Source organism: Cavia porcellus, unplaced genomic scaffold, assembly GCF_034190915.1.
Source record: "Cavia porcellus strain 051 isolate PalLab524CR breed Dunkin Hartley unplaced genomic scaffold, mCavPor4.1 scaffold_11, whole genome shotgun sequence".
Classification (NCBI taxonomy): Eukaryota; Metazoa; Chordata; class Mammalia; order Rodentia; family Caviidae; genus Cavia; species Cavia porcellus.
This window is the reverse complement of record NW_026947494.1, coordinates 57,670,350-57,685,114: the sequence shown is the minus strand read 5'-3', so window position 1 is coordinate 57,685,114 and position 14,765 is coordinate 57,670,350. Positions and strand designations below refer to the sequence as shown.

The window sequence follows — 14,765 nt, the reverse complement described above, 5'->3', positions numbered from 1 at the left end:
CGCTGATTGTGTTTGTATGTTAAACTGTGTATGTTCTGGACTGTGTATTTATAGCTGCTTAAGTGCCTGCCTGTCAAGCACAAGGACATGAGGTTATGAGTTCCACCCTGGTACTAAAAAACAAATACCAAAACAAAAAAATTGTGTATGTTTCTATGTCTTGTACAGATTGTCTATATCTATTTGTCATATCCTTTAACAATTGTTTTTTACTTAACCTCAACAATTTTTTCCTTTCTCAAATTTGGATCAATGGTTCAAAATTTAATATGGGTTATATGTCTAAAACCCTGCTTCCACCTGAGTTGCCAGGTCATCAAAATGATGCTATAATTGGTTATGTAAATTTGATAATACTGTCATTTATGTTTCATGATGCAGCAGTGTCTCATTGTTTAAAAACAGTATGCTAAATGTGGTGTCTGGCTTTTTCATAAGTCGCTAAGGAATTATTAAGATAATTAAAATCCTGTAGGGTGAGGGGCATTATCGGATAGGACTTCTGTGGAGTTGATGATTCAGAACTTGGCTACTTGGTAACATTTTACCAGTTCTTATCCATTGATCAGAGGCTCCAATGATCTCCATAGGCTTATGGGAGACATCCCAACTAAAATTCAAAAACACATTATTGTATTATGTTCACATCGGTCATTGTCAAAAGAATTCATACAATAATTTTTTTGATTTAAATATGCTCTGATACAAAGGTTTCACATGAAACGATAGATTGTTATTAACCTTATGGTGTATTAATGTATTCACGCTTCCACTTGTACAGGTCTTCCTTCCAAAAATGTAAAACAGAGGTTGTTTAACAAAATTGTTTCAGATTCAGACCTCTGCCAGTAACAAAAACTTTCTCCATGCACATTCTACTAAAGATACACCAGTCAGGTGAAAGCTTATGTGCTAGATAGGGATGATCGACTAAAAGGGGTATCTTAGGTCAAAATGCAAATTCAGATTGACACAAAGTGTCATAATTGTCATGCTGTAGCATGACATATATTATGTATAGGTTTTATTTCAAATTTTCTGTGAAAACTATGTAACTGTTAACATTTTCCATGGGTTTAAGTATTAGGACATCGAAGATTGATGGAAATATTGGTTGCTATTTTATGTTCTAAGCTGCTTGATATTCAGGTAAGGTAATAATGCTAAACATGCTGCCTTATTACACTATAATATTACCAATCCTTACTTCTGGATGTTCAACAATAGATATTTGCAGACCAAAAATTAAAAAGATGAGTGGGCTGGGAGACAACCAATATTTTGGTTGCGGCCCTCTGAGGTCACTGAAGACCCAGGATATAAGAGAACCTCTGCAGTGACATTCCTTATCTCCATGGGTCTTGTGATCAAGAATATGGGACTACAAAACAGTGTGACACAATATATAGTGTGCCTAAGGAGAGTCACCAGGAGAAAATTCTCCCAAGCTTTCACAGAAACCAACTTGGTCAAGCAATGGCTCATTGCTTGACCATCCAGATGGCTGACACTGTCAAGAACTGAGAGGCTCCACACATGGTTCCAAGACAAATCCTGAGGAGACGTACCTGACCTTGAAAGATAGCAAGAGGTTAGTTTTAATTAACACAGGTCTCAATTTACCTTGGTCCTAAACATCCAGCAAAAAAATATAATCAAAGGATATAAAAATGTGTATAAGTTAAATATAAAAAGTGCTCCAAGTTTAACCTCTTCAGTTAGTTTCCAACTATTCCAGTAATTAACAACTGTTATGGGCAACTAAAAATACATTATGATAATATCTGCAAAAAAGTCTGACTGCTGTTCTTATAGAAAAGGGAACACTTTCCTCCTAGCTTCTTCCCCTGGAAGGACCACTTATATTACTTGTTATTTTTTGATTATAGCTCCTTGGTCTGTTTAAACTTTTCTCAAGATTTCTTCAATTCAGGTTGTGGGCCTTTATAACAAGGTGATTCCTTGTCCTGAGGGGACCCCTCATATCGGATTCTACTCGGGTCCAACCTGTCATCACAATGACTGCTTCAATTCCCATCAGGTCACCCCAGTCAGCAGGAAGCAGTTTAAGAGTTGCTGCCTCTAACACCCAAAAGATGGGAATAATGGATCCCGCTCCTGTGGAGCAGTGCCAGGCTCAGCGTGGTGCCTGCACAACATGGCACTGGCCCGTACCTCACTTGAAAACTGACTTCCACGTTCTTCTTGCAAACCCAAAAGTGAACTTCCCACTTGTGCACACATCAACAATCCCTCAAACAACTGTCAAAATGTCACTCTGCCCACCCCATCGAACTCCACCACTCTCAAACTGAATAAAAGCTCCAGGTTTCTTTGTCTGCCCTGAAGGGATCTTGCACCCCACTGCAGCCCTCCCATGCCAGCAATAAAGGCCTTTTTGTTCTTCGCTTTCTTTACTCTTGGTTTTCTACCACAACGAAGAAAAGTCTATCATGCATATCCACCAACTATCTCTGATGAATATAATCTTATGTACTGTGATCACATACCAATAAAAATAAAAACTGAGCAAAACGCAGTCACACAGGAGGCATAAGAAAGTGTTCATTGCAAAACAAATTCCCGATCACATCCGAATGGACGTTTCAGGGATCCTGCCAGGAGAGCGCTGGCACTGACTCTGCTTCATGGAATTCCCAATGCAGGCTCCTTGCAGATGACTTTTCCACAGGATGAGGATGGTAAATGCTTCTGAAGCAAAAGCAGAAATTCTATCTTCACTTCCCACAGGTAGAGTCTGCCCAGAGACTGCTATCAGGTCACTCAATGATTCACCCTCAGTGCTCAGTCTGTCCGTCCTCATCTTCACTGTGTCTGCTTACAAGGCATGGGATGCGCCATCCGTACCCACTGCTCCCTGGGTGGCAGGGTGCACACCAGGACTGACTAGGCCCTAGTGCACGCACCCGCCTGTTCCATTCCTCCACCCACACTCGGCCTGTGTGCCCGGTGTGCCACGACCTTCCTTGGCCTCGCCCTTCCTCTGCTTGGCCAGTGACCCCATCCCCAGTGCTGGCTGGCAGCCAGGCCAGAGCACAGTGGGTGATGGAACAGGAGGTATCTAGTCCAGGCTGAGGTTTCTTGATAAAAAATATTTTAATAAAATACTTGGATCTAACATGTAGGGTGCAGTAACTCCGTAGTAAAATGAATCGCATAAACAATTAAGAAGAATTTGGGTAATTCAGAATAAACATTCTACAGCATGATTAGATTTTTTAATCCATTGTGAGGGAAAACCTGAGGATTACTAGGGCCAGCCCCAGGATGCCTGGGCCCTTGTCAAGGCAAAAATGAGGGAGGCAGAACTGCCACCCCATGGTACCACCAAGGTCCACGGGTCCTTATGACAGTAAGAGGAGCAGATAAACACACGTGGGCCCAACAGCATGACAGTCACAGTTCACAAAGCCACCCTGACTCAAGGTAGCGACAATCCCCTATTCAAATCCCATGCAAAGCCCCTGAGCCCTTGAGAGAGGGCCATGCTGGTATTTCTTTGCCATGCCTCAAACAGAAGCCAGCTCCCACGGGGCTTGGTAACCTGTCTTTCACAACACCTCATCCTATGGAAAAGCGCAGTGCAGCCGCCTCAGGGTCACTATTAAGCTACTTCATTCGATTACACTATTTTATCATGGCAAGAAAGCAAGCACAGTTAACATGTGAACATAGTGGCACGGCCTCGTGGTGGTAAAACTTCATATACTAAAACAGCCTGTGAGCCAGGTTGTCAGTCCCTGATACTGATGAGAAGAACAACTGAAGAACAAGACGATCTGAGTGTGGTGAAGCACACCTGTAACTCCAGCACTTGGGAGTTGGAGGCATGAGGATCCCGGTGAGTTCTAGGCCAGTTACATGAGGAGACCCCCTGCAACAGGATTAGGGAGGGGGAGAGAGAGAGACCGAGAGGCAGAGCTAGAGACAGAGAGAGAGAGAGCGGGAGAGAGAGAGAGAGAGAGCTCTTAAAGCTTGAAATAACACCAGGAGAGGCTGCGCTGTTGGCTTACTTCCTGGAGAGAGTGTCTTTGTGGATGTGGTTATAAGCCAGACATTAGGTCTCAAGTATATCCCAGGCTGGATTTGATCTTGATAGCTGAAGCACTTTTGCCCCAGCCTCCCAAGTCACTAGGACTGCCGGCACCTCCCTATTCTTGGGTGTCTATTTCATGGAGCAAAGCTGACTAAGGTAGATCATGTCCTTTGTAGTAAATTCCCATTTCCTTTTCCTGACTCTGAAATGCAGCATTCGTTAGCTGGGACAAAACCCAAGGCCTCTGTGATGTGGGGTTGGTGCCATGGCTGCCTTTCCCAAGCAGACGATTACATTCTGCTTGTGGAATGCATTTGACTTGATCTAATAAGCTCCTGCCTTCTGCTGAGTGGCTGCTCCCCCAAGTGGAGTCCTAGAGTGGCCGGCTGAACCCCAAACCCACACAGAAGTAAACGTCATAAAACAGTGAGCTGTGAGGTCTGTATTCAGCAACAGTTCAGGCAAAGCCTACGCACTTCCTCTCTCAGAGCTGGGTAACAGGTAAGTCAAAGACCAGGAAGGTCCCAGATAAACATATACCTGTTTTAGTATATGAAGATACACTTTTTCAGGTGGTCCACAGGTTGAAATTTACTAATACAGTGTCAAGTGTCTGTGGTAGTGCACTGCTAGAATGCCAGTTTTCTAGGGGCTGAGGCAGGAGGATCAAGTTTCAGCCCAGCCTGGGCAACTCAGCAACTTGATGAGATCCTATCTCAAAACAACAAATTAAAAAAACAAATATAGGGCTCAAGAGAGCTTAGCACAATAGCCCTGGGTTCAATGCCCAGTACTACAACAAACAAAAGTTCCTGTGTGGATTACTGGAATGGAAAAGCATTTTCCAAAATAATAATTTGCACACCAAAAGGAAATTACTTTATAACAATTGATATAGATAACAACAGATCAGGTGTGGTGGTGCATCCCTGTAACCTACTACTCAGGAGGCTGAGGCAGGAGGACTGCAGGAAGTTCTAGGACAGCCTGGGCTACTAGTGAGTTCAAGAATGCCCTGAAGGACACAGTGAGACTCTACCTCAAAACAATAACTGACAAAAAGAATAAATCTATACATACATTATGACTGATCAAAGAAAACAAGGTATAAATATTTCAAAGAAAAACCTACTATATGAGCTTAGGGAAATTTCTCTTTGTTATTAATCTAAAGAACAGATTTCATGAGCTATTATCCAATGAGTGCATCTTTTCAAGTTTCACTTTATTCCAATAAGAATACTGAAAACCTCACACTGTCCATTAATATGATCAATAGCTTCTAATTAATAAAGAGCTGTACTGGACATGGCAGTACATGCTTGTAATCTCAGTTGTTCAGGAGGGTTCCAAGTCTGAAGCCAGCCTTGGTAAGTTGGCAAGAGTTTGTGTCCAAACAGAACTGAAAATGGGCATGGATGTCACTGTACATCAGCATTGCCAGGGTGTAGCCAGCATTTTTGTATGTGTGTGAGCAGAGGTATTTGTGAGGGGAGAAACAGACACAGAGAGAACAGAAGACAGTTACTCAGAACCCCACTACGAATTATACCAGCTGCTGACACTCTGGAGACCTCTCTGCATCCTGACTGACAAATGCAGAAATGCACACAAGTATTACAATCAAATGCTGGGACCTTGTGAATGTCCAAAACTGCGCCTGCTCCTCAGATATCAGACCAGGTGTCTTTTCCATGACTAAGACATTCCCCTTTTAAGAGTACACAGTCACTTTAGTGTTATTTAAAATGACCGATTCTAGGTTAGAGTGTTAACTGAAGCTAAAAAGCAATTACAGATTAGGAGAGTTCCCCAAAGATGGTAAATTCCTTTCACTTGAAACTTGCTATTTAAATGACATATCAGAGACAAAAATCCAAAAACTGCAAGGTGCAAATCTTTGCTGGTCTTCAGCATGTGGCAATCCTCTTGTTTCAGCCTCCTGAGTGCTGAGATCAAAGGCACACATGGCAACACCTGGCCCAGTGGAATTCTTGTTAGATTGTGGTGAGAGCCTTTTCACCTGCAGAACAGTTTCCCTGAGTGCTGGATCTGCTGCCCAGTTGACTTTACACCCCAAAATGATGTTCTGTAGTTTAAAGTAAAAACAAAAAACAACTCAAAATATAACAACTTTAAAATTTTAACAAGATTTTTGTTAAATAATCCCTTCACTAACCTTATCTAATGTTTTAAACATTTACTAGAAAAGTACAGTAGCTCTGTATTCACAGAAAAGAGTGATACACAATTATTTTTTCTGTCCCAAGCATTCAACTCAGGACCTCATGCTAGCCAGGCAGGTGCTGTGACACTTGCCTGTATTCCCAGTGTGTGATACACTTTTGTCTTCATTTCTACTTACAAGAGGCTTCAGCAGGGTAAAGGTATGTTTATGATGTTTGCAAATATCTCATCAATTTCCACAGACAGTTTTTGCTTCTTTCATCCCTAGGCCCAGGGGTGGAACCCATGGCCATCACACTGAGCTGCATCCCCAGCCCTTTGTGTGGACAAACATGGGCCTCCATAGTCAGCTCAGTCAGCCTTCTCTCTCTTTCTTTCTTTCTTTCTTTCTTTCTTTCTTTCTTTCTTTCTTTCTTTCTTTCTTCTTTCTTTCTTTCCATTAATGTCTCAGGGGAAAAATCTTATGGCAACATTTACTAGAGTTTACTTGGACCAGTCATCATGCTGATATTTCTCTCTTTGTGATGGGGTTGGGGTCAACCCCATGTCCTTGAGCACCCACTTGAGCTAAATTCCCAATGGTAGCAGTCACCTTCTTAGCTGCCACTGTCACCCAGGTCCACTCTGCCCTCAAACTTGGAGGCTAAAGCTGTACTCCAACCTGCCTCTAGAGCTGTAGAAAACATGCCAGTTCTAAATCCTAATGATTAACCACGATGAAAAATGTGCTGACTGTACATGAATATTATATATGTGAGTACAGCAAATATCAGTAGACAATTATGATTTTTGCAATGCTGGGACTGAATTCGGGGCTTCACCAGTGCTAGGCAAGTGCTCTCCAGTTCAGCTACGGACTCAGACCTTGTACTGAATTAGCTTATGACCACAGCCTAACATAAACCGTGGTAAGTATTCATATCAGTGGTGTTTTAAAAAGGTCTTTATCCCTCCTTTCCTGATTTATACAAATGTTACCTGGAACACATGTTGAGTAACTGTAGCAAGCTCCATCTCTGTCTGTAGGCTTTGTTGCATGGTGTTTATCTTGTCTGAATTTTCCATACTGTCCAGGTCTTTTCTCAGGTTTTTTATTCTCGGTTTGTGGTTTTAGAAGCTGACTTTCGGAAACATCTTTTAATTCTGTTAGGTTAAAATAAAACAATATATTATACATGAGAATTCTATAAACAAAGATCTTGAAAAAGCAAGCAGCAGAATATTTCCTAATTATTTCAGACAGCAGAAAAATGTGAGTTAATAGCAGCTAGGTTGTACATTCTATTTTGACCTGAAAATGACTCCCCAGCCTTTTTGGCAGTGCAGATCAAATCCAGGAGTGCCTTTGCACTTCCCTTTTTCATGCCTACACCATCATTCTGTTTCATTTTTCTGCAGTGCTGGGGACTTCACCTTGGGCCTTCAAAGGGGGCTACACTCTTAGCACTGTTGTATTTGGAGACAGGGTCTTCCCAAATTGCCTAGGGTGGGTTTGAAGTAGGGATCCTTCTGCCTCAGCTTTCCCGAGGGCTGGGATTACAGGTGTGTGTCACCTCAGCTGGCTCCAGCTTAATTTGTTCATTTTGAGACAGACTCTCACTACATTGCTGAGACTGGCCTCAAACTGTTTGATTTTCACCTCTAACTCCTAAACAGCTTGGATTAAAGGCATATGCCTCTAATCCCACTTACAATATTTTAATTCCCTCAGTGAAATGATCAGGACATTTATGTGTGATCATGACAGCTGTCTACAAGTGCTGCAAGTGGCATCATGTAAAACAGAACTTGCTCTAAGTTACCAGAAGAACCTGTAGGAGATATACATAAAAACAAGCTCCTGCCTGCTTTATTATAAATGGGACAGGTAACCTGAATTTTAGTGAAAATACTGACAAACACTTTCAACCATTTTCAATTTTAAAGAGAATTTAAAAACCCACAAAAAATACAGAACTTCAAAACAAGATAGGAAATTAACAATGCTTATTATATTGCATATTGTGGTCTTTAAAACAGTTGCTGTGATTACCAGATGCAGAACTACTCAAATAGAAGCAGTTAATGTTCCTTTCGATGACCTATGAGCATTAGTAGTAGAACTGTCTTAGGTATCTGTGTGTGTATACACATATGTATATATGTAACTTTCCTTGCTTCTTTTCTCCTTTTCCCTGTCCCATTTCTTTCCTCTTCAGCAGTTTCATTCTCTTGCAGAATATGCGTTATACCTTTTAGATCTTATTTACTCTTTCAGTTTCTTACACTAGGGAGACAACATGCTGTTTACCCATATTGGTCTGTTTTACTTCACTTGTAAGTATAACATCTAGTTGCATCATTTACCTATAAAAGCCTTGAATTTATCCAACTTTATAGCTGAGGAATACTATCTTGTATTAAAATACCGTATCCTAGGGCCAGGTACTTAGCTCAGCAGCCCAACTGCCTGCTTGGCAGATGTGAGGTCGTGAGCTCGATCCTCACTATGAAAAAGAAACAGAAAATACATCATTTTTATGCTTTTTGCAGTTGATGGGCATTTGAGTAGTTTCAAAGATCTGTTACAAATTGTGCTGCTATAAACATGGATGAACATATATCATTGTGGTATGATGTTTTTAATTCTTCTGGGAAAACACCCCGAAGGGCAATAACTTGGTTGAATGGGACCTCTAGTCCTAGTTTTTGGAGGAGCCTCCACACTGATTTCCACAGTGCTTGTACCTGTCTATATGCCTATGAAGGTTGGCAAAGGATGTTCTGCCCCACAACCCTGCCAGTATTGATTATTCAGTGATTTTTGATGATAGCCTATTGTTTCTGGGGAAAGGCAGAATCCCAGGACCTGATGTTTTTCAGTTCTTTATATGTTCCAGATACAAGTCCTTTGTCTGAGGAACAGTTGGCTGGTTTTTCCCAATATGTGAGTTTTCTTTTCACTCTGTTGGTGACTCGTTTTGCTGTGAATAAAAAAACTTTGTAATAAGATGAAATCCTGTTTGTTGATCCTTGAAGTACTTCCTATGTAGTTTGTTCTTGTTCATGAAACCTTTGTCTACTGCCATGTCTTCAAGATTTCCACCTAATTTCTCTTCTAGTAGATTTCATATTTCTCTTTTAATATTTAGGTCTTTGATCCATTTGTGCCAGGGATTTGGCTCAGAGGCACAAGCACCTGCCTGCGAAGTGCAAGGCCATGAGTTGGATCCCTGGAACCAAAAAAAAAAAAAAAAAAAAAAAAAAAAATCTTATTTGTACTTTAGTGCATGGTGATAGCCAGGGGTTTGATTTTAGTTTTAGTATTCAGCATATGGAAAAAAGTTTTTTCAGCACCATTTATTAAAGAGGATTTCTTTCACTGAACATCTTTGGCTCCTTTCTCAGTGAGAGTGTGGCTGAGTGTAGGTTGTGTCTGCATCTTTTCTGTTCCAATGATCCTCAAGTCTGTTTGCCAGTACCATGCTAATTTCATCACTGTAGCTTTGTAGTATAATTTCAAGTCAGGGATTTTAATGTCTCCTGCTTTGCCTTTGTTGCCCAGGATTCTAGGTCTCTTCTGGTTCCAGATGAATTTTAGGAATGTTTTCTCTAGACCTCTGAGGTACACTAATGGTATTTTGATCAGGATTGTATTAAACCTATGTAACAGTTTTGGGAATATGGCCACTTACACAGTGTTGGTCTTTCCTATCCATAAGCAAGGGTATCTTTCCATTTTCCAGTATCATCTTTGATCTCCTTTTTCAACATCCTGTGATTTGTAATGTATAGATCTTTCATTACCCTTGTTAGAACAATTCCTAAAAATGATAGTTCTTTTGATACTGTTGTGAAAATTGTTGTTTCCCTGGTTTCTCCCTCATTGAGCTTGTTATTCGTGTACAAGAAGTATACTGGTTTTTGAGCATTGACTTTGTATCCAGCTACACCTCAGAATTTGCTTACTAAATCTAGAAGTGTTTTGTGGAATTTTGGGGGTCTTCTAAGTAGAGTATCTTGTGGTCTCCAAATAATAATTTCACTTCTTCTTTCCTTAGTCTTCTTCCTTTTATTTCTTTGTCTTGTATAATTGCTCTGGCTGTTTCCAGAACTATATGGAACAGGAATAGTAATAGTCGTATCTTTACCTCGTTCCTGACTTTGGGTTGAAAGCTTTCAGTTTTTTCCAATTAGTATGATGTGGGCTGTTGGTCTGTCCCAGAAGGCTTTTTATCTGATTGAGGTAAAGACCATCTACCTATTCCAGTTTTCTGTAGGATTTTTTTTTTATCATGAATGAGTGTTGGACTTCACCAAATGCTCTTTCTGCATCCACTGAGATAAGCATGTGGTGTCTGTCCTGAGTTTTGTTAACGTGCTCTAGTATATTTACTGCTTTGCCTATGCTGAACCATCCCTGCATTCATCCTGGGATGAATCAGAGTTGGTCATGGTGTGCAATTTCCATGATGATTTGCTGCATTCCATTGGCCCAGCTCCTGAGGGCAGCCTAGCCAGCAGACCATGAAGGCTGAGATGCTGGCAGAGAAGCCCTGACCCTCGGGTCAGCAGGGAGCTAGCCACCTGCCAATATGCCTCGCCCCTGCAAAGGGCGAGGTGCTGCCCTACTGCCCAATGCCACGGGCTTCATGTCCCATCTTCATATATGCCTATGCAGCAGCGTGGGCAGTGTCACTGTGCATCCTGTGACAAGGCCTCTCCGCCCTAAACCTTTGCTATGGCTGCACCATCCCTACTGCCCCGCGTGCGGAAAAGCAATGAGAGCCCTTTACCTGGATAACCTGGTGGCAGACACCATCTTGCTGCCCATCATGACTCCAGGAAGGGGCAACTTCCCCTGGCCAGCAGGCAGCTCTGTATGGCAGTGGCTGACAGCTGTGGGCGGGGCTTCCGTGACGTCACAGAGGCAGGGAGCCGCCTGTGGTCACCGCCCACTCAGGGTGGGTCTGAAGGGCCCCGCCCTCTCCAGCCTGGGAACTGGATCTTGTGCTTCCTGTTGTGTTTGGCACCAGAGGAGTTCCCATCCTGGCTCCACTGTGCTTGGTTGAGCTTACCAGTTGGCTAGGACTAAGTAGCTAGTCCCAGACACCCAAGTATCTAATTTTCAGTATAGTTCAAATTTCAGTGTAGTTCAGTATACTAAATTTCAGTATAGTTCAAATTTCAGTCTGGAGCCAAATGACTAAAACAAGCTTCTGTGATTTCCTGAAATGCACAGTCTTTTTAAAGCCTCGTGGATGGCTGCGAGGTCAGAAAGAATGGCCATTTTGGTTTAGCAGGGGCCTCATCGTATTCTCTGGCTGACTGGCATTGCCTGCATTCAGCCGATTTGCTCGGCGGTTTCCAAATCTTGCGAGCATCTGAGAAACATATTACTGAACCCAAATACTGGCTGTCTGATTTAGTACGTATTTCTCTTAACTCGTTGTTCCTGATAACTCCTGCCTCTGCTTTATTTGGAGAGAACTCAAAAGTTCAGAGATCACAAGGACTATTCCGATTCAGTATGTATGTCTGTAGAGAAGAGCACAAGCTTTATAAGTTTTCAGAACTTCTCCATGCAGCATGGGTTCTAAAATCAGTCTGATACCATTATTACACAAGCAAAGCACATAAGCAAAGTTCACAGAAAAAGTACAAACTTAAGATATTAAAAGACATTTAATCTGCATTACTCTAAGAGAAATTTAAACTATACTTTAACGCGTTTCATCTGAACTACATCCCCAGCCCTTTTTTTTTTTTTTTTTTTGGTCTTTTTCCTTTTTATCGGTATCGGGGATCCAACTTAAGACTGCCTGCTTGCAAGGCAGGCGCTTATGCTGCTGAGCTAATTCCCTAGACCCCCCCCCCCCAGCCGTTTTTTATGTTCGAGTTTCAGACAGGGTTCCACTAATTCGTGAAGTCCCCCAGGCTGGCCTTGAACTTGTGATTCTCTGTCACACCCTCCCATCATGTGTGGCTTCAACATCAGCCCAAAAGCACTGGGGTCAAGCAGGCATGGACTGTAACCTCCACAACAGTGAGCCAAAACGAGCCCTTTACACGAGGTGTGCTGTGCACCTGTAATCCCAGCACTAAGGAAGCTAAGCCTTGAGGATCACAAGTTCAGGCTCCTCTGGGAAAGTTAAACAAAAAGAAAAAGGAGTGGGGGATGCAGCTCAGCAGTAGATGCCCCCGGGGTGCAATCATCTGTACACACCAGCAGGGGCAGCAGCACCACCTGATTCTCCAGGATGAGAACTAGCACAACTGCCCAGGGTGGGACAGAACATTCAGGGAGATGTCAGGGAGGGGCGGGAGGCTGGGCCCCGTTCATAGCTTGAACAACCTGGAATGATTCATCCCTAGCTGAGCGCCCTTCTCTGCTCCTCCAGGGCAAAGCTGGAAGACTCAAAAATTCTTGGGATGGAGACCGGGTTTTTTCTTCAAGCTTAACAGTGATAAGCAAAGGACAGGATAGGAGGAGACACCTTTGAAAGGATCTTAATGAGCGTTTTGGAGGTCTTAAAAGGGCTCTCTGTGAAAGCAGGAAAACAAGGGTTAGAAAATGAACTCGGATTTGGCAGTGATGGCTTGGAAGATGTACTTACATTTGCATATATGCTAACATTGTAAGCAAGTGTTTTATAGTTATTTCGAAGAGGAATTCAAGCTCTTCCGATTTGGTAACTTCTGTACTTTCTCTTTCTTTAATGGAATAGTTCATGTGCTAATTCACAGTTAATTAAACTTTATTACTGTTACCGTGGTGTTAAAGTCCTGTGTTGTGTGCCAATCTGCACCTCTAAAATAAGCAAGTCTGTCAGACTGTGGTTTCTTTATGTCTGTATCTGGTACCAGATGAAAGAAAATTAAACCACCTAATATTTTATTGTCACATGATGGATTAAATTATCGTGATTCCTAACAATTTGTCAGTTTAATATATGTATAGTATGTGTAATACTTTCATTTCAGTTTTGCAGATGGTTTTCCATAAACTACATTTGTATCAAGTCTGTATGTGAACAATTTTTTAAAAAGCTCCACAATAAGGTACACATAGGGTGTATTTAAGAAACTGGCAACCAAAGCAAAGAAGAAGCAGGGGAAGCACGGGGGGAGGAAACAAAGAAAGAGAAGGAGGAGGAGAACGGGTAAGAAGAATAAGAAGAGGAAGAAGAAGAAAAGAAAAATCTGATACTGCAGATGCTTGTGAACAATCTGAGTTAAAAATGCTTGGATTGTGAGTAACTTGTTGTGCAAGTGTTTTGCAAGACAAGCAAGCATTTCTAATAAATTTTAACTTTATAAAGGTGATATCTTGCAATACCAGTAGTATCTGACACTGAATGTCACATGATCACAACTGATCCAGTGGTTCCCTACCCCCTGAAACAAATGTAAAATCAAATAAAAAATGATTAAAGAAGGGATTTTTAAGTGTTTTTTTTTTTTTTTTTTTTTTTTTTTTTGGTACTGGGGATCAAACTCACAACCTCACACTTGGCAGGCAGGTACTTACACCACTGAGCTAAATCCCCAGTCCTTTTAGTTAAATTTTTAACATGCTCTTCAGCCCTGGGGATTTAGCTCAGTGGTATAAGTGCCTGCCTGGAATGCAGGTGGTCAGAAGTTTGATCCCCAGAACCAAAAAACAAATCCCTTTGCTGTTAAATGATCATAATGGCTATTCTTAGTGCATACAAGATTACAAAACAAACAGTAATGCTGGTTCGATATCACTAACCCTAATACATAGACAGAAACATGGCAAAACGGTCCCTATTTTAAATGAATTCCTTATTGAAAACGACAAACATAAAGAGCATTCTAACAGATTCAAATCAAAAATGTAGTTTTTATTTCCTCTAGAAACTTCAAAATGCACTTACCCAAGAAACCACACCACTGTTTTCATTGATTGTCAGACAATGTTTCACATCACCTTTCTTGGTGTCTTAGAGTTCATTCTTTCTATGAATAAAAATGAAAGAAATGGCCATATGTTACATGATCCACTTCATTTATTTCTATACCTCCTTCACTCATTACTTCGTGACTTCTACAAATGAAGTGTTACATGCTGAGCTAGGGCAGGACACATCAAGATAAGGAGGCATGGAGGGACTGAAAACTCCATGACTACCAAAAAACAGGTCCATTACTAAATGAAAAAAGCCAATATGACAAGACTGCAAGCTTATGATCCAACCATATTATTTCTGGAGAAGGGAACATAGTATCTAGGGAGGGAGAAAACATCAGCTGTTTCCATGAGTGGTCAAGGATGAACAGATAGATCACCAGGGAAGGAAAGCTAAATTTCCTTCAGTCTGCACTAGGGAGGATGCACTCAGGGAGCCCAAACATTTTTGCCAGTGGACGGAGCAGCTCTCTTCAAACTGACTCCAAGTGCTCTACCACTGCCCCAGGAAGCATCCAAGGGTACACTAAGATAGCATCTGGCTCTTGTTGTCTCATTTATGTGTTCTGGAGATAAAAATGCCAGGGGACCCTACCTTCCAAGGGAGCA

General features: G+C 41.7%; 1 long non-coding RNA gene across 1 annotated transcript; it reads right to left on the bottom strand.

The window, feature by feature from the left end:
- Positions 1–5,247: 5,247 nt before the first annotated feature.
- On the bottom strand, positions 5,248–11,133 carry LOC106026507 (uncharacterized). The gene is made up of 3 exons (XR_001200149.3): positions 11,020–11,133; positions 7,223–7,387; positions 5,248–6,146 (listed from the first exon to the last, which is right to left on the bottom strand). It is a non-coding gene; the product is annotated as an uncharacterized LOC106026507 (long non-coding RNA).
- Positions 11,134–14,765: the final 3,632 nt, after the last annotated feature.